This window comes from Oncorhynchus gorbuscha, unplaced genomic scaffold, assembly GCF_021184085.1.
Source record: "Oncorhynchus gorbuscha isolate QuinsamMale2020 ecotype Even-year unplaced genomic scaffold, OgorEven_v1.0 Un_scaffold_5458, whole genome shotgun sequence".
NCBI lineage: Eukaryota > Metazoa > Chordata > Actinopteri > Salmoniformes > Salmonidae > Oncorhynchus > Oncorhynchus gorbuscha.
This window is the reverse complement of record NW_025749261.1, coordinates 1-21,785: the sequence shown is the minus strand read 5'-3', so window position 1 is coordinate 21,785 and position 21,785 is coordinate 1. Positions and strand designations below refer to the sequence as shown.

Sequence of the window (21,785 nt, the reverse complement as noted above, 5' to 3'; positions counted from 1 at the left end):
TAAGGTATGGTAAGGTACTCCCTCAGTATAGTAAGGTATAATATATTGAGGTATGGTAAGGTACAGTGGAAGATCTAGAGGTATGGTAATGATGGAAATATATTGAGGTATGGTAAGTACAGTATGTAAGGTATAGCAGAAGCCAGTGTTTCTCCCTTACAGTGTCCAGGAACCTGATGAGGATCCTCCGCAAACCCAAACCGTTTGTTACAGCCCTGCCAGAGTAGTAGTAACCTTTAACCCCTGAGTTAACCCTAACCTTTAGCCCAACCCTCTTCTAATAAAGCTATCAGCATTCTCATTCAGGCTACCTATGGTATATCTATTTAGGGAGTCAGAAATGCATGCTTTGTTGTTAAAAGGAAGTATTTATTAGAAGTAGAAAATATTATTCTATACATTCCAATTACTTCACCATTACTGCACAATACTACACAATATATGCCTTCTCTTATAAGAATACTTCCTCTAGAGCCGAATGATTGATAGAAATGTAATGTGATCACTGTACATGAACAAACTCTGTGAGAGGTCAAGGCCCAGGTCTGGGCAGTGCTATGACTGTGTAGGCCTTGGCTTTGAGTACCACACTGGCTACTCCTGTCAGGTCTGGTAGAGAGGTCTGGCTTTCAGCAGGTACGAACTGGAAATCACGCAACAAGTAGGCGGTGAACAGAAACAATTCCATTTTGGCCACAGCCTCCCCAAACACAGCCGGCGCCCCCCGAGGCAGGAGAGCGCGTCGAGGCCCCCACCCTCCAGGAACCGCTCTGAAAGAGAGGGGTCTACTGTTAGCTGCTGCTGGAACTATGTTCCTGAGCCAAGTAAAGCAATTCTAGGCTGAATCCCAAATGGTACCCTATTCCTATATAGTGCACTACTTTTAACCTGAGCCTTATGGGCCCTGATCAATAGTAGTTCACTATATAGGGAATATGATTCCATTTGGGACATTGCCAGTACACTCAATAGCCCAGCACCTGGTTTGAAGGAATAGGGATCCGTCCACACTGCAGGGTCATGATCGCCCCAAACAAATTGGGGATGATGACAGTGTTCTTAGGGATGAAGTAGCCTGCAATACTGAACATATGGAATAGACACAGAATTATACATTGCACATACATTGAGTATATCAAACATTAGGAGCACCTTCCTAATATTGAGTTGTACCCCTCCTCAAAACAGCCTGAATTCATTGGGATATGGACTACAAGGTGTCGAAGCGTTCACAGGGATGCTGGCCTATGTTGACTCAATGTTTTCCCACAGTTGTGTCAAGTTGGCTGGATGTCCTTTGAGTGGTGGACGATTCTTGATACACACAGGAAATTGTTGAGTGAAAAACCCAGCAGCGTTGCAGTTCTTGACACAAACTGATGCACCTGGCACCTACTACCATACCCCCATTTAAAGGCAATGGAATATTTTGTCTTGCCCATTCACCTCTGAATGGTACACATACACAATCAATGTCCCAATTGTCTCAAGGCTTAAAAATGATTCTTTTAACCTGTCTCCTCCCCTTCATCTACACTGACTGAAGTGGATTTAACAAGTGACATCATTAAGGGATCATAGCTTTCACCTGGATTCGCCTGGTCAGTCTGTGATTTGGAAGAGCAGGTGTTCTTAATGTTTTGTATACTCTGTGTATAAACATCCATTATTAGTACTGTATGATGAGGTATTACATTTAGGTAGAAAAACGGCACAGAAGGGAAGTTGGCAAGGCAAATGTACTGTACAAAGCAGAGTAACAGCATCAAAACATAAGCTCCCATAGGATGGTGAAAGTTACACATAGCTGTACAATACTTTCCCACAGTGCATTTATTGAGATGCTCTGTAGAGTAATCTTATACAGTAATGATATACAGTAATGATATACAGCAATGATATTACAGTAAAGATATACAGTAATGATATACAGTAATGATATATAGTAATCTTATACAGTAATGATATACAGTAATGATATTACAGTAAAGATATACAGTAATGATATAGAGTAGAGATATACAGTAATGATATAGAGTAGAGATATACAGTAATGATATAGAGTAGAGATATACAGTAATGATATAGAGTAAAGATATACAGTAATGATATAGAGTAGAGATATACAGTAATGATATAGAGTAAAGATATACAGTAATGATATAGAGTAGAGATATACAGTAATGATATAGGTAAAGATATACAGTAATGATATAGAGTAGAATATACAGTAATGTTATACAGTAATGCTATACTGTACTACAGTAGTATATCTCAGAGGAGACTGGTGGGAGGGGTTATAGGAGGACAGGCTCATTGTAATGGCTGGAATGGATTTGATGGAATGCATCAAATAAATGAAATGTTTGACTCTGTTCCATTTATTCCATTTTAGCCCGTCCCTACTAGCTCTTCCCACCAGCCTCCCTGGTATAGCTTCTATTCACCTGCTGTCTCTGATGGCTCTGTGAGCTAGCTGTGGAGCCACAGGTCTGAGTCTGAGCACCTCACTGATCACAGCACACAGCACTGGCAGCCTGTGTCTGTCACTGTACTGAGGTAGCGCGTCAGCACGAACACAACTCATCATACCTCTGTACTGCACCTAGGGAGGAGGAAAGAGAGAGATGGAGGGAGAGAGAAGAGAGAGAGAGAGAGAGATGGAGGGAGCGAGAGAGAGTAAGAGAGACAGAGGGAGAGAGAAAGAAGAGAGAGAGTAAAAGAGAGGAGGAGGAGAGAAAGAGAGAGAGATGGAGGGAGAGAGAGAGTAAGAGAGACGGAGGGAGAGAGAAGAGGGAGAGATGGGAGGGAGAGAGACAGAGAGAGAGAAAGGGAGAGTGAGCGGTAAAGGGAGGTGCAGTGAGAGATTAGAAAGAGAAAAGAATTTTTGACTTACAGTCTATAATGGAATGCAAGCCAACAACACATCTGTGGGTTTCAGTCTAGTTCCATCTCTATAGAATACTATGTAAAGCATATATCAAGGTCTGTGGTGAATACAATGTATTGTATTGTATTGTAGTGTAGTGTAGTGTAGTGTAGGTTATTGTAGTATAGTGTGTATAGTGTTGTGTAATGTGTATTATAGTGTGGTATAGAGCAGTGTTGTGTATATACTTCTGTAGTGTAGTGTATTGTAGTATAATGTGTAGTATATTGTAGTGTAGTGTAGTGTAGTGTAATGCATTGTATTATAGTGTGGTATAGAGCAGTGTAGTGTAGTGTAGTGTAGTGTATAGAGTTATGTAGTGTAGTGATGTGTAGTGTATAGAGTTATGTGTGATGTAGTGTTGCAGTGTAGTGTATAGAGTTATGTAGTGTAGTGATATGTAGTGTATATAATATGTAGTGTAGTGCAGTTTAGTGTATCTAAATCTGTAGTGTAGTGCAGTAGTGTAATAGTTATGTAGTGTAGTGATGTGTAGTGTATATAATATGTGTGTTGCAGCGTAGTGAATACTTCTGTTATTAGTGCAGTGGTTCCCACACTTTTATTAGTCCCTAAAACATTCAACCTCCAGCTGCGTACCCCTCTAGCACCAGGGTCAGCACACTCTCAAATGATGTTTTTGCCATCATTGTAACCCTGCCACACACTATACGATACATTTATTAAACATAAGAATGATGTGAGTTGTCGTCACAACGCGGCTCGTGGGAAGTGACAAAGAGCTCTTATAGGACCAGGGCATAAATAATAATATAATAATAATCAATAATTTTTGCTCATTATTTAACCATCTTACATATAAAACCTTATTTAAAACCTTAATGTAAAATTGTGAATAACTCACCACAGGTTTAATGAGAAGGGTGTGCTTGAAAGGATGCACATAGCTCTGCAATGTTAGGATGTATTGGAGAAAGTCTCAGTCGTAAATCATTTTCCACACAGTCTGTGCCTGTATTTAGTTTTCATGAGGGCCGAGAATCCACTCTCACAAGGGCATCAGTGTCTTAACAGCTCGATTTGCCAAGGCAGGATTACTCAGGATACTCAGAAATCTGGCAGTGGTTTCTGATTCTGATTAAATTCAATTTTCACAGTTTCATTTTCACCGATTGTTGTAATTTCGATGAGGCTCTCTTGTTTCAGATATGGTAAGTGGACTGGAGGCAGGGCATGAAGGATAACCAATCCAGTTGTTTGTGTCATCCACTTCGGAAAGTACCTGCGTAATTGCACTCCCAACTCACTCAGGTGCTTTGCTATATCACATTTGACATTGTCCGTAAGCTTGAGTTCATTTTCACACAAAAAATCATACAATGATGGAAAGACCTGTGTGTTGTCCTTATTAATGCAGACAGAGAAGAGCTCCAACTCCATAATCATAGCCTCGATTTTGTCCCGCACATTGAATATAGTTGTGGAGAGTCCCTGTAATCCTAGATTCAGATCAGTCAGGCAAGACAAAACATCACCCAGATAGGTGAGTCGTGTGAGAAAGTCGTCAGACAAGTGAAAATTATGGTCAGTAAAGAAAACTTTAAGCTCGTCTCTCAATTCCAAAAAACATGCCAATACATTGCCCCTTCATAACCAGCGCACTTCTTCTGTATGTTGTAAATGCGTTACATGGTCGATGCCCATATCTTTGCACAGTGCAGAAAATGCATGAGAGTTCAGGGACCTTGCTTTAACAAAGTTAACGATTTTCACTGTAGTGTCCAAAACGTCTTTCAAGCTGTCAGGCATTCCTATGGCAGCAAGAGCCTCTCAGTGCATGCTGCAGTGTACCCAAGAGCCTCTCAGTGCATGCTGCAGTGTACCCAAGAGCCTCTCAGTGCATGCTGCAGTGTACCCAAGAGCCTCTCAGTGCATGCTGCAGTGTACCCAAGAGCCTCTCAGTGCATGCTGCAGTGTACCCAAGAGCCTCTCAGTGCATGCTGCAGTGTACCCAAGAGCCTCTCAGTGCATGCTGCAGTGTACCCAAGAGCCTCTCAGTGCATGCTGCAGTGTACCCAAGAGCCTCTCGGTGGATGCTGCAGTGTACCCAAGAGCCTCTCGGTGGATGCTGCAGTGTACCCAAGTGGCGTGGGCAACTTCTTGAGCGTTAACTATGTCTCCCTGTCATGCTTTTGCACCATCAGTACAGATACCAACATGAGCAGCAGCTATTTGGCTACATATGAACCATTAGTGGAATTCCCACGAGAGAATAACGGTTCATGTGATTGGATGTTAATTAGTCTACCTGTATTTTGACATTGTGTTGTTAGCCACTAGATGCTTTAATTTTGGCAGTGAAACAAAAGGTAATCAGGCGGGAAAAACCAATGTATATCCCCGTTGAACTGTTTGAAAATGTGAAGCAAAAAAGCATTTTTAAAAGGTGTGAGAATCAGACGACATTGTTCCCTGGTGGTATGTGAATTCTGGAGTGTAGTGTATAGAGTTCTGTAGTGTAGTATAGTGTATCTAATTCTGTGTATTTGAGTTCTGTAGTGTAGTATAGTGTATCTAATTCTGTAATAACCACTAGATGGTTGTAATGTAGTGATGTAGTGTATAGAGGCAGTGTAGTATAGTGTATCTAATTCTGTAGTGTAATCAGTTCTGCGTATAGTGTATAGAGTTGTGTAGTGTAGTATAGTGCATCTAATTATGTAGTGTAGTATAGTGTATCTAATTCTGTAGTGTAGTGTACTAAAGTTCTGTAGTGTGTGAAGTAAAAAAGTGTATCTAATTCTAAAGTATAGAGTTCTGTGGTGTAGTGTAGTATATCAATTCTGTAGTGTTCTGTATAGAGTTAATTATAAGAGTTCTGTAGTGTAGTATAGTGTTTCTAATTCTGTAGTGTGGTGTAGTGTAGTGTATAGGGTTCTGAGTGTAGTATAGTGCAATCCAATTATGTAGTGTATAGTGTAGTGGTAGTTCATAGTGTAGTATAATTCTGTAGTGTAGTGTATAGAGTTGTGTAATATCTAATTATGTAGTGTAGTGTATAGAGTTTCTATAGTGTAGTGTAGTATAGTGTATCTAATGCTGTAGTGTAGTATAGTGTATCTAATTATGTAGTAGTGTATTCTGTAGTATCTAATGCTGTAGTGTAGCATAGTGTATCTAATTCTGTAGTGTAGTGTAGTGTATAGAGTTCTGTAGTGTATCTAATTCTGTAGTGTAGTGTAGTCTATCTAATTATGTAGTGTAGTGTAGTGTAGTGTATAGAGTTGTGTAGTATAGTGTATCTAATTCTGTAGTGTAGTGTATAGAGTTCTGTAGTGTAGTAAAGTATAGTGTATCTAATTCTGTAGTGTAGTGTAGTGTAGCGTATAGAGTTCTGTACTATAGTGTATTTAATTCTGTAGTATAGTGCATCTAATGCTGTAGTGTAGTATAGTGTATCTAATTATGTAGTGTAGTGTAGTGTATAGAGTTGTGTAGTATAGTGTATCTAATATCTAATTCTGTAGTGTATTGTGTTGTGTGGTATAGTGTGTCTATGCTAGTATAGAGTTCTGTAGTGTAGTATGTATAAGCGATTTTCACTGTAGTGTCCAAAGTGTCTTTCAGCTGTCAGGCATTCCTATGGGCAAAAGAGCCTCTCAGTGCATGCTGCAGTGTACCCAAGAGCCTCTCAGTGCATGCTGCAGTGTAGTGAGTGTCTCGTGCATGCTGTAGTGTAGTATCCTCAGTGCATGCTGCAGTGTCTGTAGGTCTCGGTGCATGCTGCAGTGTATAGAGTCTCGGTGCATGCTGCAGTGTACCCAAAGCCTCTCGGTGGATGCTGCAGTGTACCCAAGAGCCTCTGGTGGATGCTGCAGTGTATAGAGCCTCTCAGTGCATGCTGCAGTGTAGTATAGTGTATCTCGGTGGGATGCTGCAGTGTACCCAAGTGTATCGGAGCAACTGTTGTTACCACTCCACTATGTCTCCCTGTCATGGCTTTTGCATCAGTACAGATACCTACATGAGCAGCAGCTACGTTTGGCTACATACGAACCATTAGTATTCCCACGAGTTAACGGTTCATGTGATTGGATGTTAATTATTTAACTAGTCTACCTGTATTTGACATTGTGTTGTTAACCACTAGGTGGTTTAATTTTATTTTGGCAGTGAAACGAGGTTACTCAGGCGGGGAAAAAACCTCACCCAAATGTAAATCCCCGTTGAACTGTTTGAAAATGTGAAGCAAAAAACATTTTAAAAGGTGTGAATCACATTTTTATTTGACGTACTCCAGACGACATTGCGCGTATCCCTGAGTAGTAGTATAGTGTATCTAATTCTGTAGTGTAGTGTATGAGTTCTGTAGTGTATAGTGTATCTAATTCTGTAGTGTAGTGTATAGAGTTCTGTAGTGTAGTATAGTGTATCTAATTCTGTAGTGTAGTGTAGTGTAGTGTATAGAGTTCTGTAGTGTAGTATAGTGTATCTAATTCTGTGAGTGTAGTATAGTAGTTCTGTAGTATAGTGTATAGAGTTCTGTGTAGTGTAGTATAGTGTATCTAATTCTGTAGTGTATATATATGTATAGAGTTCTGTAGTGTAGTGTATAGAGTTCTGTGTAGTGTAGTATAGTGTATCTAATTCTGTAGTGTAGTGTTCTGTATATAGTGTATCTAATTCTGTAGTGTAGTGTATAGAGTTCTGTAGTGTAGTATAGTGCATCTAATTCTGTAGTGTAGTCTAGAGTTCTGTAGTGTAGTGTAGTGTATAATTCTGTAGTGTAGTATAGTGTAGTGTATAGAGTTCTGTAGTGTAGTATAGTAGAGTTCTGTAGTGTAGTGTATAGAGTTCTGCATCTAATTCTCTAATTCTGAGTGTAGTGTATAGAGTTCGGTAGTGTAGTGTAGTATAGTGTATCTAATTCTGTAGTGTAGTGTAGTGTAGTGTAGTGTCTGTTCTGTGGTGTCATTATAGTGTATCTAATTATGTAGTTTGTATAGAGTTCTGTAGTGTATAGAGTTCTGTAGTGTAGTGTATAGAGTTCGGTAGTGTCTGTAGTGTAGTGTATCTAATTCTGTAGTGTATAGGAGTTCTGTAGTGTAGTATAGTGTATTTAATTATGTAGTGTGAGTGTATAGAGTTCTGTAGTGTAGTGTAGTATAGTGTATCTAATTCTGTAGTGTAGTGGAGTATAGTGCATCTAATTCTGTAGTGTAGTGTATTTAGAGTTCTGTAGTGTAGTGTAGTATAGTTCTATAATTCTGTAGTGTAGTATAGTGTATCTAATTCTGTAGTGTAGTATAGTGCATCTAATTCTGTAGTGTAGTGTATAGAGTTCTGTAGTGTAGTATAGTGTATCTAATTCTGTAGTTTAGTGTAGTGTAATTCTGTAGTGTAGTATAGTGTATCTAATTCTGTAGTGTAGTGTATAGAGTTCTGTAGTGTAGTATAGTGTATCTAATTATGTTTAGTGTAGTGTATAGAGTGTATCTGTTCTGTAGTGTAGTTTATCTAATTCTGTAGTGTAGTGTATAGAGTTCTGTAGTGTAGTGTAGTGTATAGAATTGTAGTTCTGTGTATCTAATTCTGTAGTGTTTGTAGTATAGTGTATAGAGTTCTGTAGTGTGTGTGTATAGAGTTCTGTAGTGTAGTGTAGTATAGTGTATAGAGTTCTGTAGTGTAGTATAGTATATCTAGTTCTGTAGTGTAGTGTATAGAGTTCTGTAGTGTAGTGTATAGAGTTCTGTAGTGTAGTTTATAGTGTTCTGTAGTGTAGTGTATTGTATAGAGTTCTGTAGTGTAGTGTATAGAGTTCTGTAGTGTAGTGTGTAGAGTTCTGTCGTGTAGTGTATAGAGTTCTGTAGTGTAGTGTGTAGAGTTCTGTCGTGTAGTGTATAGAGTTCTGTAGTGTAGTGTGTAGAGTTCTGTAGTGTAGTGTATAGAGTTATGTAGTGTATAGTATTGCGTTCTGTAGTGTATAGAGTTCTGTAGTGTATAGAGTTCTGTGGTGTAGAGTATTGTGTTCTGTAGTGTAGTGTATAGAGTTCTGTAGTGTATAGAGTTGTGTAGTGTAGTGTATACAGTTATGTAGTGTAGAATATTGCGTTCTGTAGTGTATAGAGTTCTGTAGTGTAGTGTATAGAGTTCTGTGGTGTAGAGTATTGTGTTCTGTAGTGTAGTGTATAGAGTTGTGTAGTGTATAGAGTTCTGTAGTGTAGTGTATTGAGTTCTGTAGTGTAGTGTAGTGTACTGAGTTATTTAGTGTAGTGTAGTGTATTGAGTTTTGTAGTGTTGCGTATTGTATTGAGTTCTGTAGTGTAGTGTATAGAGTTCTGTAGTGTAGTGTATAGAGTTCTGTAGTGTAGTGTATAGAGTTCTGTAGTGTATAGAGTTGTGTAGTGTAGTGTATACAGTTATGTAGTGTATAGAGTTATGTAGTGTAGAGTATTGCGTTCTGTAGTGTATAGAGTTCTGTAGTGTAGTGTATAGAGTTCTGTGGTGTAGAGTATTGTGTTCTGTAGTGTAGTGTATAGAGTTGTGTAGTGTATAGAGTTCTGTAGTGTAGTGTATAGAGTTCTGTAGTGTAGTGTATAGAGTTCTGTAGTGTAGTGTATAGAGTTCTGTAGTGTAGTGTATAGAGTTCTGTAGTGTATAGAGTTGTGTAGTGTAGTGTATACAGTTATGTAGTGTATAGAGTTCTGTAGTGTAGTGTATAGAGTTCTGTAGTGTAGTGTATAGAGTTCTATAGTGTAGTGTATAGAGTTCTGTAGTGTAGTGTATAGAGTTCTGTAGTGTAGTGTATTGAGTTCTGTAGTGTAGTGTATTGAGTTCTGTAGTGTTGCGTAGTGTATTGAGTTCTGTAGTGTTGCGTATTGTATTGAGTTCTGTAGTGTAGTGTATAGAGTTCTGTAGTGTAGTGTATAGAGTTTTGTAGTGTAGTGTATAAAGTTTTGTAGTGTTGCGTATTGTATTGAGTTCTGTAGTGTAGTGTATTGAGTTCTGTAGTGTAGTGTACTGAGTTATTTAGTGTAGTGTAGTGTATTGAGTTTTGTAGTGTTGCGTATTGTATTGAGTTCTGTAGTGTAGTGTATAGAGTTCTGTAGTGTAGTGTATAGAGTTCTGTAGTGTAGTTTATAGAGTTCTGTAGTGTAGTGTATAGAGTTCTGTAGTGTAGTGTATAGAGTTCTGTAGCGTAGTGTATAGAGTTATTTAGCGTAGTGTATTGAGTTTTGTAGTGTTGCGTATTGTATTGAGTTCTGTAGTGTAGTGTATAGAGTTCTGTTCTGTGTATAGAGTTCTGTAGTGTATAGAGTTCTGTAGTGTAGTGTATAGAGTTCTGTAGTGTAGTGTATAGAGTTCTGTAGTGTAGTTTATAGAGTTCTGTAGTGTAGTGTATAGAGTTCTGTAGTGTAGTGTATAGAGTTCTGTAGTGTAGTGTATAGAGTTCTGTAGTGTATAGAGTTCTGTAGTGTATAGAGTTCTGTGGTGTAGAGTATTGTGTTCTGTAGTGTAGAGTATTGCGGTCTGTAGTGTATAGAGTTCTGTAGTGTAGTGTATACAGTTCTGTGGTGTAAGTATTGTGTTCTGTAGTGTAGTGTATAGAGTTGTGTGTGTATAGAGTTCTGTGGTGTAGTGTATTGTGTTCTGTAGTGTAGTGTATGTACTGAGTTATTTAGTGTAGTGTAGTGTATTGAGTTTTGTAGTGTAGTGTATTGAGTTCTGTAGTGTAGTGTATAGAGTTATTTAGTGTAGTGTAGTGTATTGAGTTTTGTAGTGTTGCGTATATTGAGTTCTGTAGTGTAGTGTATAGAGTTCTGTAGTGTAGTTGTAGTGTAGTGTTCAGTTGTAGTGTATAGAGTTCTGTAGTGTAGTGTAGAGTTCTGTAGTGTATATTGGTTCTGTAGTGTGTAGAGTGTCTGTATACAGTTATGTAGTGTATAGAGTTCTGTGGTGTAGTGTATAGAGTTATGTAGTGTAGAGTATTGCGTTCTGTAGTGTATAGAGTTCTGTAGTGTAGTGTATAGAGTTCTGTGGTGTAGTGTATAGTGTTCTGTAGTGTAGTGTATAGAGTTCTGTAGTGTATAGAGTTCACCTTGAGTGTAGTGTATACAGTTATGTAGTGTATACAGTTATGTAGTGTAGTGTAGAGTTCTGTAGTGTATAGAGTTGTGTAGTGTATACAGTTAGTGTAGTGTATAGAGTTATAGTGTAGTGTATAGAGTTCTGTAGTGTAGTGTATAGAGTTCTGTAGTGTAGTGTATAGAGTTCTATAGTGTAGTGTATAGAGTTCTGTAGTGTAGTGTATAGAGTTCTGTAGTGTAGTGTATTGAGTTCTGTAGTGTAGTGTATAGAGTTCTGTAGTGTTATAGCGTTCAGTGTATTGAGTTCTGTAGTGTTGTATTGTATAAAGTTCTGTAGTGCGTAGTGTATAGAGTTCTGTAGTGTAGTGTATAGAGTTCTGTAGTGTAGTGTATAGAGTTTTGTAGTGTTGCGTAGTGTATTGAGTTTTGTAGTGTAGTATTGTAGTGTAGTTCTGTAGTGTTGCGTAGTGTATTGAGTTCTGTAGTGTAGTGTACTGAGTTCTGTTAGTGTATAGAGTTTTTGTAGTGTATAGGTTTTGTAGTGTTAGTATTGTATAGAGTTCTGTAGTGTAGTGTATAGAGTTCTGTTATTTAGTGTAGTGTATTGAGTTTTGTAGTGTTGCGTATTGTATTGAGTTCTGTAGTGTAGTGTATAGAGTTCTGTAGTGTAGTGTATAGAGTTCTGTAGTGTAGTGTATAGAGTTCTGTAGTGTAGTGTATAGAGTTTTGTAGTGTAGTGTATGTATTGAGTTCTGTAGTGTAGTGTATAGAGTTCTGTTAGTGTAGTGTATAGAGTTTTGTAGTGTTGCGTATTGAGAGGTCTGTAGTGTGTTTATAGAGTTCTGTAGTGTAGTGTATAGAGTTCTGTAGTGTAGTGTATAGAGTTCTGTAGTGTAGTGTACTGAGTTATTTAGTGTAGTGTAGTGTATTGAGTTTTGTAGTGTTGCGTATTGTAGTTAGTTCTGTAGTGTAGTGTATAGAGTTCTGTAGTGTAGTGTATGTAGTGTATAGAGTTCTGTAGTGTAGTGTATAGAGTTCTGTAGTGTAGAGTGTAGTGTATTGTATTGAGTTCTGAGTTATTTAGTGTAGTGTAGTGTAGTGTATAGAGAGTTTTGTAGTGTTGCATGTGTACTGAGTTCTGTGGTGGTGTAGTGTACTGAGTTATTGTAGTGTAGTGTAGTGTATTGAGTTTTGTAGTGTTGCGTATTGTATTGAGTTCTGTAGTGTAGTGTATAGAGTTCTGTAGTGTAGTGTATAGAGTTCTGTAGTGTAGTGTATAGAGTTCTGTAGTGTAGTGTATAGAGTTCTGTAGTGTTGCGTAGTGTATTGAGTTCTGTAGTGTTGCGTAGTGTATTGAGTTCTGTAGTGTAGTGTAGTGTATTGTGGTCTGTAGTGTTGCGTAGTGTATTGTGTTCTGTAGTGTATAGAGTTTTGTAGTGTACCTCAGGCCTGTGCAGTAGAAAGGCCACAGTCCAGCTGAGCCAGGCAGCTGTTGTCTCTGTTCCCCCGATCAGAAGGTCCACAGTGGCCATGTGGACGTGAGTGTCTGTCAGGACCTGTGAATGGACCATGTCCTTACTGCAGACCATGAGCATATGTGTGACCCAAATGGCACTATTCTCTATATAGTGCACTGCTTTTAACCAGGGCCATGGTCAAAAGTAATGCACTAGGGAATCGGGTGCCATTTCGGATGCGCAATATAACACTTACTATTACACATTTATAGCAATTAGTAGGCTTATATTGTAAGCATTTGCTATGTGATTTTGATTGATTACCATGATAAACCACAGCCTGGTCTCATAGACGAGACATGACATAGTAAACGTTAATCTGGAAAATCCAAATTAGTATGATATGTTACGTTTGGTGTGGTTACATAAGAAAGAAAGTAACTTAACGCGAATCTCTAGCAACCCAAGGGTTGTGTGTTTGAATCTCGTCACGGATAACTTTTATCTAATTAGCAACTGTGCAACTACTTACTACTTTTAGATGCTTTGCAACTACTTAGCATGTTTGCTAACGCTTCCCTAACCAAAACTTTAACCCTTTAATCTAACTCCAAACCTTAACCCCTAACCCTAACCCCTAGCCTTTCTAACGTTAGCCTTAGCCACCTAGCTAACGTTAGCCACAACAAATTAGAATACGCAACATATCATACTTTTTGCAAATTCAAAACATATTATACGAATTTCATAATACATACTATACAAAATGTAACCTATAATACTAATTGTAGTGTCCAGATTCACTTCACTATCTTACGTCTACATCTGAGTTCAGGTTGTAAACCATGATAAGAACCTACCACTCCCTGTGTTGTGTCCTGGGGCTTCCCAAGGCCGTTGAGGAGAGAGCGCTTGTGATGGCAATGTCTTCCTCTGATGTTTTGCTCGGTGCCTGCATCTGTGGCAGCAATACATTTCATATCTTCCATATGCTACCAATGTACCCATATTACATTACAGATGCTTTTAAAAACTTTGACATGATTGTCTTTGTGTTTGCTGCTGGCTACTTGAACATAAGTTTGAAAAGAAGCTACAGTATTCACACCAACCTTGTACTCATCCAGATGTGTTCTGATGATGTCATCTCTCCTGGCCACCTCTTTCAGAAGACGGGAGAACGGCCGGATTAGGCAATTTCTTGGACAAATGGGAACAGATCAATATAACTACACAATATAATCACATATTCCCACTTTTGTTTGCACCATTTTAGACATTTTAATTTGTGTATCAGAGTAGCTATCTGTGCATGCAGTTTCCCTGTCAGATAGTGTAGTCTGAGTGTATAAACTTGACCGACCCTGAGCAGTGGGAAGGAGTCCAGAGCAGAGATCCAGGGAGAGCCCCATAGAGACACGATCTCATTAAGACAGCCATGCAGTCTCTGCAGCTCTGCAGAACTCTTCTCATACTAAAAGACACAGACAAATAGACAAAGGTCACAAACACAGACAAATTAATCAATATATTACAGGAAGTCCCACTTATACCATTTACCATTTGATACTACTGTATGTATAGCGTCTTTGTTTCCTTGAACAGTTATTTAAAATCATTTTTTATTATTATTATCATTATCATAATTATTATTATCATTATCCTAGTATTATCATAATTATGATCAATATTATTATTATTTACAGTACACACAGTAGTACAGGAGATGCTTTACCATATGTGGCATAACCCTTTTCCACCTTCTATAACATGATTTTACATTATTCAAAAAAGCACCAATAGGTTTTCTTTTATAAAAGTTGATAAACCCTTTCAGGTTGGGCCCTGGGACTAAGCCTCCCTCTGCAACTGGATTCTGGACTTCCTGAAGGGCTGCCCCCCAGGTGGTAAGGGTAGGTCACAACACATTCACCACGCTGATCCTCAATACGGGGCCCCCTCAGAGGTGCGTGCTCAGTCCCCTCCTGTACTCCTTGTTCACTCATGACTGCACGGCCAGGCACGACTCAACACCATCATTAAGTTTGCCGATGACACAACAGTGGTAGGCCTGATCACCAACAGCAACGAGACTATAGGGAGGAGGTCAGAGAGACCTGGCCGTGTGGTGCAAGGACAACAACCTCTCCTTCCACGTGATCAAGACAAAGGAGATGATTGGGACTACAGGGAAAAGGGGACTGAGCACGTCCCCATTCTCGTGTGAGGACTGCGGTGGAGCAGGTTGAGAGCTTCAAGTTCCTTGGTGTCCACATCACCAACAATCTAACATGGTGCAAGCACACCAAGACAGTCGTGAAAGGGCATGACAAAGCCTATTCCCCCTCAGGAGACTGAAAAGATTTGGCATGGGTCCTCAGATCCTCAAAGGTTCTACAGCTGCACCATCGAGAGCATCCTGACGGGTTGCATCACTGCCTGGTATGGCAACTGTTCGGCCTCGGAGGCGCAAGGTACTACAGAGAGTAGTCCGTACAGCCCAGTACAACACTGGGGCCAAGCTTCCTGCCATCAGGACCTCTATACCAGGCGGTGTCAGAGGAAGGCCCTAGAAAGTGTCAAAGACCCCAGCCACCCATGGTCATAGACTGTTCTCCCTGCTACCACATGGCAAGTGGTACGGGCGCCAAGTCTATATCCAAGGAGCTTCTCAACAGCTTTTACCCCCAAGCCATAAGACTCTGGTATCTAATCAATTAGCTACCCAGACTATTTGCATTGCTCTTTTTACACTGCTGCTAATCTCTATTATTATCTATGCATAGTCACTTTAATAACTCTACCTATGTACATATTACCTCAATTCCCTGGACTAACTGGTTCTCCCACACATTGACTCTGTGCCTCCACATTGACTCTGTACCCCCCTGTATATAGCCTCCACATTGACTCTGTATACCCCCGTATATAGCCTCCACATTGACTCTGTACCCCTGTATATAGCCTCCACATTGACTCTGTGCCGGTACCCCTGTATATAGCCTCCACATTGACTCTGTGCCCCCTGTACCCCCTTGACTCTGTATACCCCCTGTAGGCCTCCACATTGACTCTGTACTGGTACCCCTGGCCTCCACATTGACTCCCCCCTGTATATAGCCTCCACATTGACTCTGTACCGGTATGACTCTGTATACCCCTGTATATGGCCTCCACATGACTCTGCCTCCACATTGACTCTGTACGGTACCCCCTGTATATAGCCTCACATTGACTCTGTACACAGGTACCCCCTGTATATAGCCTCCACACATTGACTCTGTACCGGTACCCCTGTATATAGCCTCCACATTGACTCTGTACCGGTACCCCCTGTATATAGCCTCCACATTGACTCTGTACCCGAGGTACCCCTATGTATATAGCCTCCCACATTGACTCTGTACCGTGCCCCCTGTATATGGCCTCCACATTGACTCTGTACTACCCCCTGTATATGGCCTCCCCATTGACTCTGTCACTGGTACCCCTGTATATAGCCTCCACATTGACTCTGTGCCGGTACCCCCTGTATACCAGCCTCCACATTGACTCTGTACCGGTACCCCCTGTATATGGCCTCCACATTGACTCTGTGCAGCCCCCTGTATATAGCCTCCACATTGACTCTGTACCGGTGGACTCTGTGCCGGTACCCCCCCCTCCACATTGACTCTGTGCAGTGCCTGTATATAGCCTCCACATTGACTCTGTACCACCCCTGAGTACCCCACATTGACTCTGTACCGGTACCCCCTGTATACTAGCCTCCACATTGACTGTACCAGCTCTGTATATAGCCTCCACATTGACTCTGTACCCCCCCTGTATATAACCTCGCTATTGCTATTTTACTGCTGCTCTTTAACGATTTGTTACTTTCATTGTTGTATTTATTTGGGTATTTATCTTAAAACTGCATTAAGGGTTAAGGGCTTAAGGTGTAAAGTCTACACCTGCTGTATTAGTAGATGTGACAAATGCAGTTTGATTTGATTTGATCACCAACCCCACTAGATAACCAGCCTGGTTCAATTTTTCCAACTGTGATATATAACTGCTTATCGATGTCTCTGCTTTTAGATAAGCTTACACGGCAGTGGTTAATAAAATACATGACTATATTTCCATCATGGTTATCCCTTGAGTGCGGTTTCTTCCAGATACTTGATTGAGCCTGCCTGGAGCAGCCGGATGAAATGGGTGTGGTTTCTTCCAGATACTTGATTGAGCCTGCCTGGAGCAGCCGGATCAAATGGGTGTGGTTTCTTCAGATACTTGATTGAGCCTGCCTGGAGCAGCCGGATCAAATGTGTGTGGTTTCTTCCAGATACTTGATTGAGCCTGCCTGGAGCAGCCAGATCAAATGGATGTGGTTTCTTCCAGATACTTGATTGAGCCTGCCTGGAGCAGCTTGGGATCAAATGGGTGTGGTTTCTTCCAGATACTTGATTGAGCCTGCCTGGAGCAGCCGGATCAAATGGGTGTGGTTTCTTCCAGATACTTGATTGAGCCTGCCTGGAGCAGCCGGATCAAATGGGTGTGGTTTCTTCCAGATACTTGATTGAGCCTGCCTGGAGCAGCCGGATCAAATGGGTGTGGTTTCTTCCAGATACTTGATTGAGCCTGTTTGGAGCAGCCGGATCAAATGGGTGTGGTTTCTTCCAGATACTTGATTGAGCCTGTCTGGAGCAGCCGGATCAAATGGGTGTGGTTTCTTCCAGATACTTGATTGAGCCTGTCTGGAGCAGCCGGATCAAATGGGTGTGGTTTCTTCCAGATACTTGATTGAGCCTGTCTGGAGCAGCCGGATCAAATGGGTGTGGTTTCTTCCAGATACTTGATTGAGCCTGTCTGGAGCAGCCGGGATCAAATGGGTGTGGTTTCTTCCAGATACTTGATTGAGCCTGTCTGGAGCAGCCGGGATCAAATGGGTGTGGTTTCTTCCAGATATTTGATTGAGCCTGTCTGGAGCAGCCGGGATCAAATGGGTGTGGTTTCTTCCAGATACTTGATTGAGCCTGTCTGGAGCAGCCGGGATCAAATGGGTGTGGTTTCTTCCAGATACTTGATTGAGCCTGTCTGGAGGTGCCGGGATCAAATGGGTGTGGTTTCTTCCAGATACTTGATTGAGCCTGTCTGGAGCAGCCGGATCAAATGGGTGTGGTTTTCTTCCAGATACCGGGAGTTAGCCTGTCTGGAGCAGCCGGATCAAATGGGTGTGGTTTCTTTTTTGGGACTGTTCCATTGATTCCGTTGTGCCAGGCAAGCTCAATCAAGCGCAGACAACAAAAACTATTTGAACCCAGGTGTGATCCTCACCTCTTTCCCAAAGGCCAGTGTGGTGATGATGTTACTGGCTGCTACAGTGAAATCCTCAGAGATCCGCAGCTCTGCCGTTATAGTTCAGCAGCACCTGATGGATCACAGGTTACATATTCAGATATAAACTCCCTCACTGTAAACTAAACATCGATTGGCTCAACTTAAGAAGAGGGAGTTACCCGCTGACTTGTAACTGCTTTTTTGGGGTTAACTTTCCAATTTGAAACACCATCATCGTCATTACACAAGGCCACAAACAAGAAGTACAACAAGTGATACATCATGAAGTTGTGGTTGGCATGTTGCTGAGGTTGTGTTGCATTGTGTAATCTCCAGTTGAGTCAGTCAGTGTACTGGTACATGCTGGTTTACATTCCTTCTCAGAACACAGTGTATTTGTTCCATGCTGCTGTTTCCTCCTTGGTAGAAAGTGTTCTGTGTTCTGTGCAAGGGTTGAAATACCTGCACATTGGTGTATGCTCCATTATAGTTCATTACAATGTTTTGACCCCCAGAAAGGTTGAAGGTCTTCGTGGAGTAGACATTGCAATTAACTATACAGGAGCAAAGGAGACCATATAATTATATAGAACTCTAGAATGCTGAAGCTGAGAGATTCTTTTTGTGAGGGTGAATACTTCACGAACCCAAATCTTTATTTCTAACAGGCTTTTTTTTACCCACAGAACCTAATCAAGCATCTGAACAAATGACAAAATATTTTAGTTCTGGTTTAACCCAGATTAGGATCCTAGCAACATGACAAACATTCATCCACCTTGGTCAGGGAATCTTTCCTTTGATCAAATGTGTTCAAATATTGTGTAAAACAATGAATTTGTACATATACAGGTCATTCTGAAAGTATTCAGACCCTTTTCTCTTTCCCCAATGTTGTTACGTTACAGCCTTAATCTAAATAAATACACATTTTATCAATCTACACACACTACCCCCATAATGACAAAGCAAAAACAGGTTTAAGAACTGTCATGTGTTTCATCTTTACTTGTCTCAGGTGGAGGGCCTGTTTCTGGATGACCCCGTGGAAGCGAGCTGCTGGGAGCAGCGTTTGCAGTGCATGGGCCAGGCGGCGATGGGCCCCTCCACTCCTCACTGTAGTCCCCCAGAGAGATGGAGCGGCCTCCCTGACACCACGTCTCCTGAGAGACCGGTAGGGAGGGGAGGGATGGGGTAGAGAGAGAGAAGGAGAGAGGGAGGTAGGTAGGGAGAGATGGAGGGAGGGAGGGGGTAGAGAGAGAGAAGGAGACAGGTAGGTAGGTAGGGAGAGATGGAGGGAGGGGGGTAGAGAGAGAGAAGGAGAGAGGGAGGTAGGTAGGGAGAGATGGAGGGAGGGAGGGGGGTAGAGAGTGACAAGGAGAGAGGGAGGTAGGTAGGGAGAGATGGAGGGAGCGATGAGATAAGGAGAGAGGGAGGTAGGTAGGGAGAGATGGAGGGAGGGAGGGGGGTAGAGAGTGACAAGGAGAGAGGGAGGTAGGTAGGGAGAGATGGAGGGAGGGGGTAGAGAGAGAGAAGGAGAGAGGGAGGTAGGTAGGGAGAGATGGAGGGAGGGAGGGGAGGGAGGGGGGTAGAGAGTGACAAGGAGAGAGGGAGGTAGGTAGGGAGAGATGGAGGGAGGGAGGGGGTAGAGAGTGAGAAGGAGAGAGGGAGGTAGGTAGGGAGAGATGGAGGGAGGGAGGGGGGTAGAGAGTGAGAAGGAGAGAGGGAGGTAGGTAGGGAGAGATGGAGGGAGGGAGGGGGGTAGAGAGAGAGAAGGAGACAGGTAGGTAGGTAGGGAGAGATGGAGGGAGGGAGGGGGTAGAGAGAGAGAAGGAGAGAGGGAGGTAGGTAGGGAGAGATGGAGGGAGGGGGTAGAGAGGGAGGTAGGTAGGGAGGGAGGGGGTAGAGAGAGATGAGATAAGGAGAGAGGTAGGTAGGTAGGGAGAGATGGAGGGAGGGGTAGAGAGAGATGAGATAAGGAGAGAGGTAGGTAGGTAGGGAGAGATGGAGGGAGGGAGGGGGTAGAGAGAGAGAAGGAGAGAGGGAGGTAGGTAGGGAGGGAGGGGGTAGAGAGAGATGAGATAAGGAGAGAGGTAGGTAGGTAGGGAGAGATGGAGGGAGGGGTAGAGAGAGAAGGAGAGGAGGGAGGTAGGCTAGGGAGAGATGGAGGGAGAGAGAATGAGAGAAGGAAGAGAGGGAGGTAGGGAGGTAGGTAGGGAGAGATGGAGGGAGGGGGGTAGAGAGAGAAGGAGGAGAGGTAGGTAGGAGAGATGGAGGGAGGGGGTAGAGAAAGAGAGAAGGAGAGGGAGGTAGGTAGGGAGATGGAGGAGGGAGGGGGGGTAGAGAGTGACAAGGGGAGAGAGGGAGGTAGGTGGGGAGAGATGGAGGGAGGGAGGGGGGTAAGAGAGTGAGGAGAGGGAGGGAGGTAGGTGAGAGAGATGGAGGGAGGTAGAAGTGAAGAAGGAAGAGGGAGGTAGGTAGGAGATGGAGGGAGGGAGGGTAAGAGAGAAGAGAGAAGAGAAGGGAGACAGGTAGGTAGGTAGGGAGAGATGGAGGGAGGAGGGGGTAGAGAGAAGGAGAGAGGTAGGTAGGGAGAGATGGAGGGAGGGGGTGGAGAGAGTGGTAGGGAGGGAGGGGTAGAGAGAGATGAGATAAGGAGAGAGTGAGTAGGTAGGGAGAGATGGAGGGAGGAGATTGAGAGAGATGAGATAAGGAGAGGTAGGTAGGTAGGGAGAGATGGAGGAGGGAAGGGAGGGGGTAGAGAGAAGAAGGAGAGAGGGAGGTAGGTAGGGAGGGAGGGGTGAGAGAGAGATGAGATAAAGAGAGAGGGAGGTGAGGTGGAGGGAGAGATGGAGGGAGGGGAGGTAGGGTAGAGAGAGAGAAGGGAGACAGGTAGGTAGGTAGGGAGAGATGGAGGAGGGAGGGTAGAGAGAGAGAAGGAGAGGGGAGGTAGGTAGGGAGAGATGGAGGGAGGGAGGGGGTAGAGAGGGAGGTAGGTAGGGAGAGGAGGGAGTAGAGAGAGATGAGATAAGGAGAGGTAGGTAGGTAGGGAGAGATGGAGGGAGGGGGGAGAGGTAGAGATGAGATAAGGAGAGAGGTAGGTAGGGAGAGATGGAGGGAGGGGTAGAGAGAGAAGGAGAGGGAGGTAGGTAGGGAGAGATGGAGGAGGGAGGGGGGTAGAGAGAGAGAAGGAGAGAGGGAGGTAGGTAGGTAGGGAGAGATGGAGGGAGGGGTAGAGAGAGAATGAGAGAGGGAGGTAGGTAGGGAGAGATGGAGGGAGGGAGGTAGGTAGGAGGGAGGGGGTAGAGAGAGATGAGATAAGGAGAGAGGTAGGTAGGGAGAGATGGAGGGAGCGATGAGATAAGGAGAGAGGTAGGTAGGTAGGGAGAGATGGAGGGAGGGGTAGAGAGAGAAGGAGAGAGGGAGGTAGGTAGGGAGAGATGGAGGGAGAGATGAGATAAGGAGAGAGGGAGGTAGGTAGGGAGAGATGGAGGGAGAGATGAGATAAGGAGAGAGGGAGGTAGGTAGGGAGAGATGGAGGGAGAGATGAGATAAGGAGAGAGGGAGGTAGGTAGGGAGAGATGGAGGGAGAGATGAGATAAGGAGAGAGGGAGGTAGGTAGGGAGAGATGGAGGGAGAGATGAGATAAGGAGAGATGGAGGGAGGGGTAGAGAGAGATGAGATAAGGAGAGAGGTAGGTAGGTAGGGAGAGATGGAGGGAGGGGGGTAGAGAGAGAGAAGGAGAGAGGGAGGTAGGTAGGGAGAGATGGAGGGAGGGGTAGAGAGAGAAGGAGAGAGGGAGGTAGGTAGGGAGAGATGGAGGGAGAGATGAGATAAGGAGAGAGGGAGGTAGGGAGAGAGAAGGAGAGAGGGAGGTAGGTAGGGAGAGATGAGATAAGGAGAGAGGGAGGGAGGGAGAGATGAGATAAGGAGAGAGGGAGGGAGGGAGAGATGAGAGAAGGTGGGGTGAAATGGAGGGTGGAGAAAGAGATTGAGGTGAAGGTTAAATCATATGAATCAAAGCAC

The 21,785-nt window shown here is 42.8% G+C and overlaps 1 pseudogene; it reads right to left on the bottom strand.

The window, feature by feature from the left end:
* Window positions 1-481: 481 nt before the first annotated feature.
* LOC124029090 lies at window positions 482-18,922 on the bottom strand (annotated as a pseudogene).
* Between the last annotated feature and the right edge of the window lie 2,863 nt (window positions 18,923-21,785).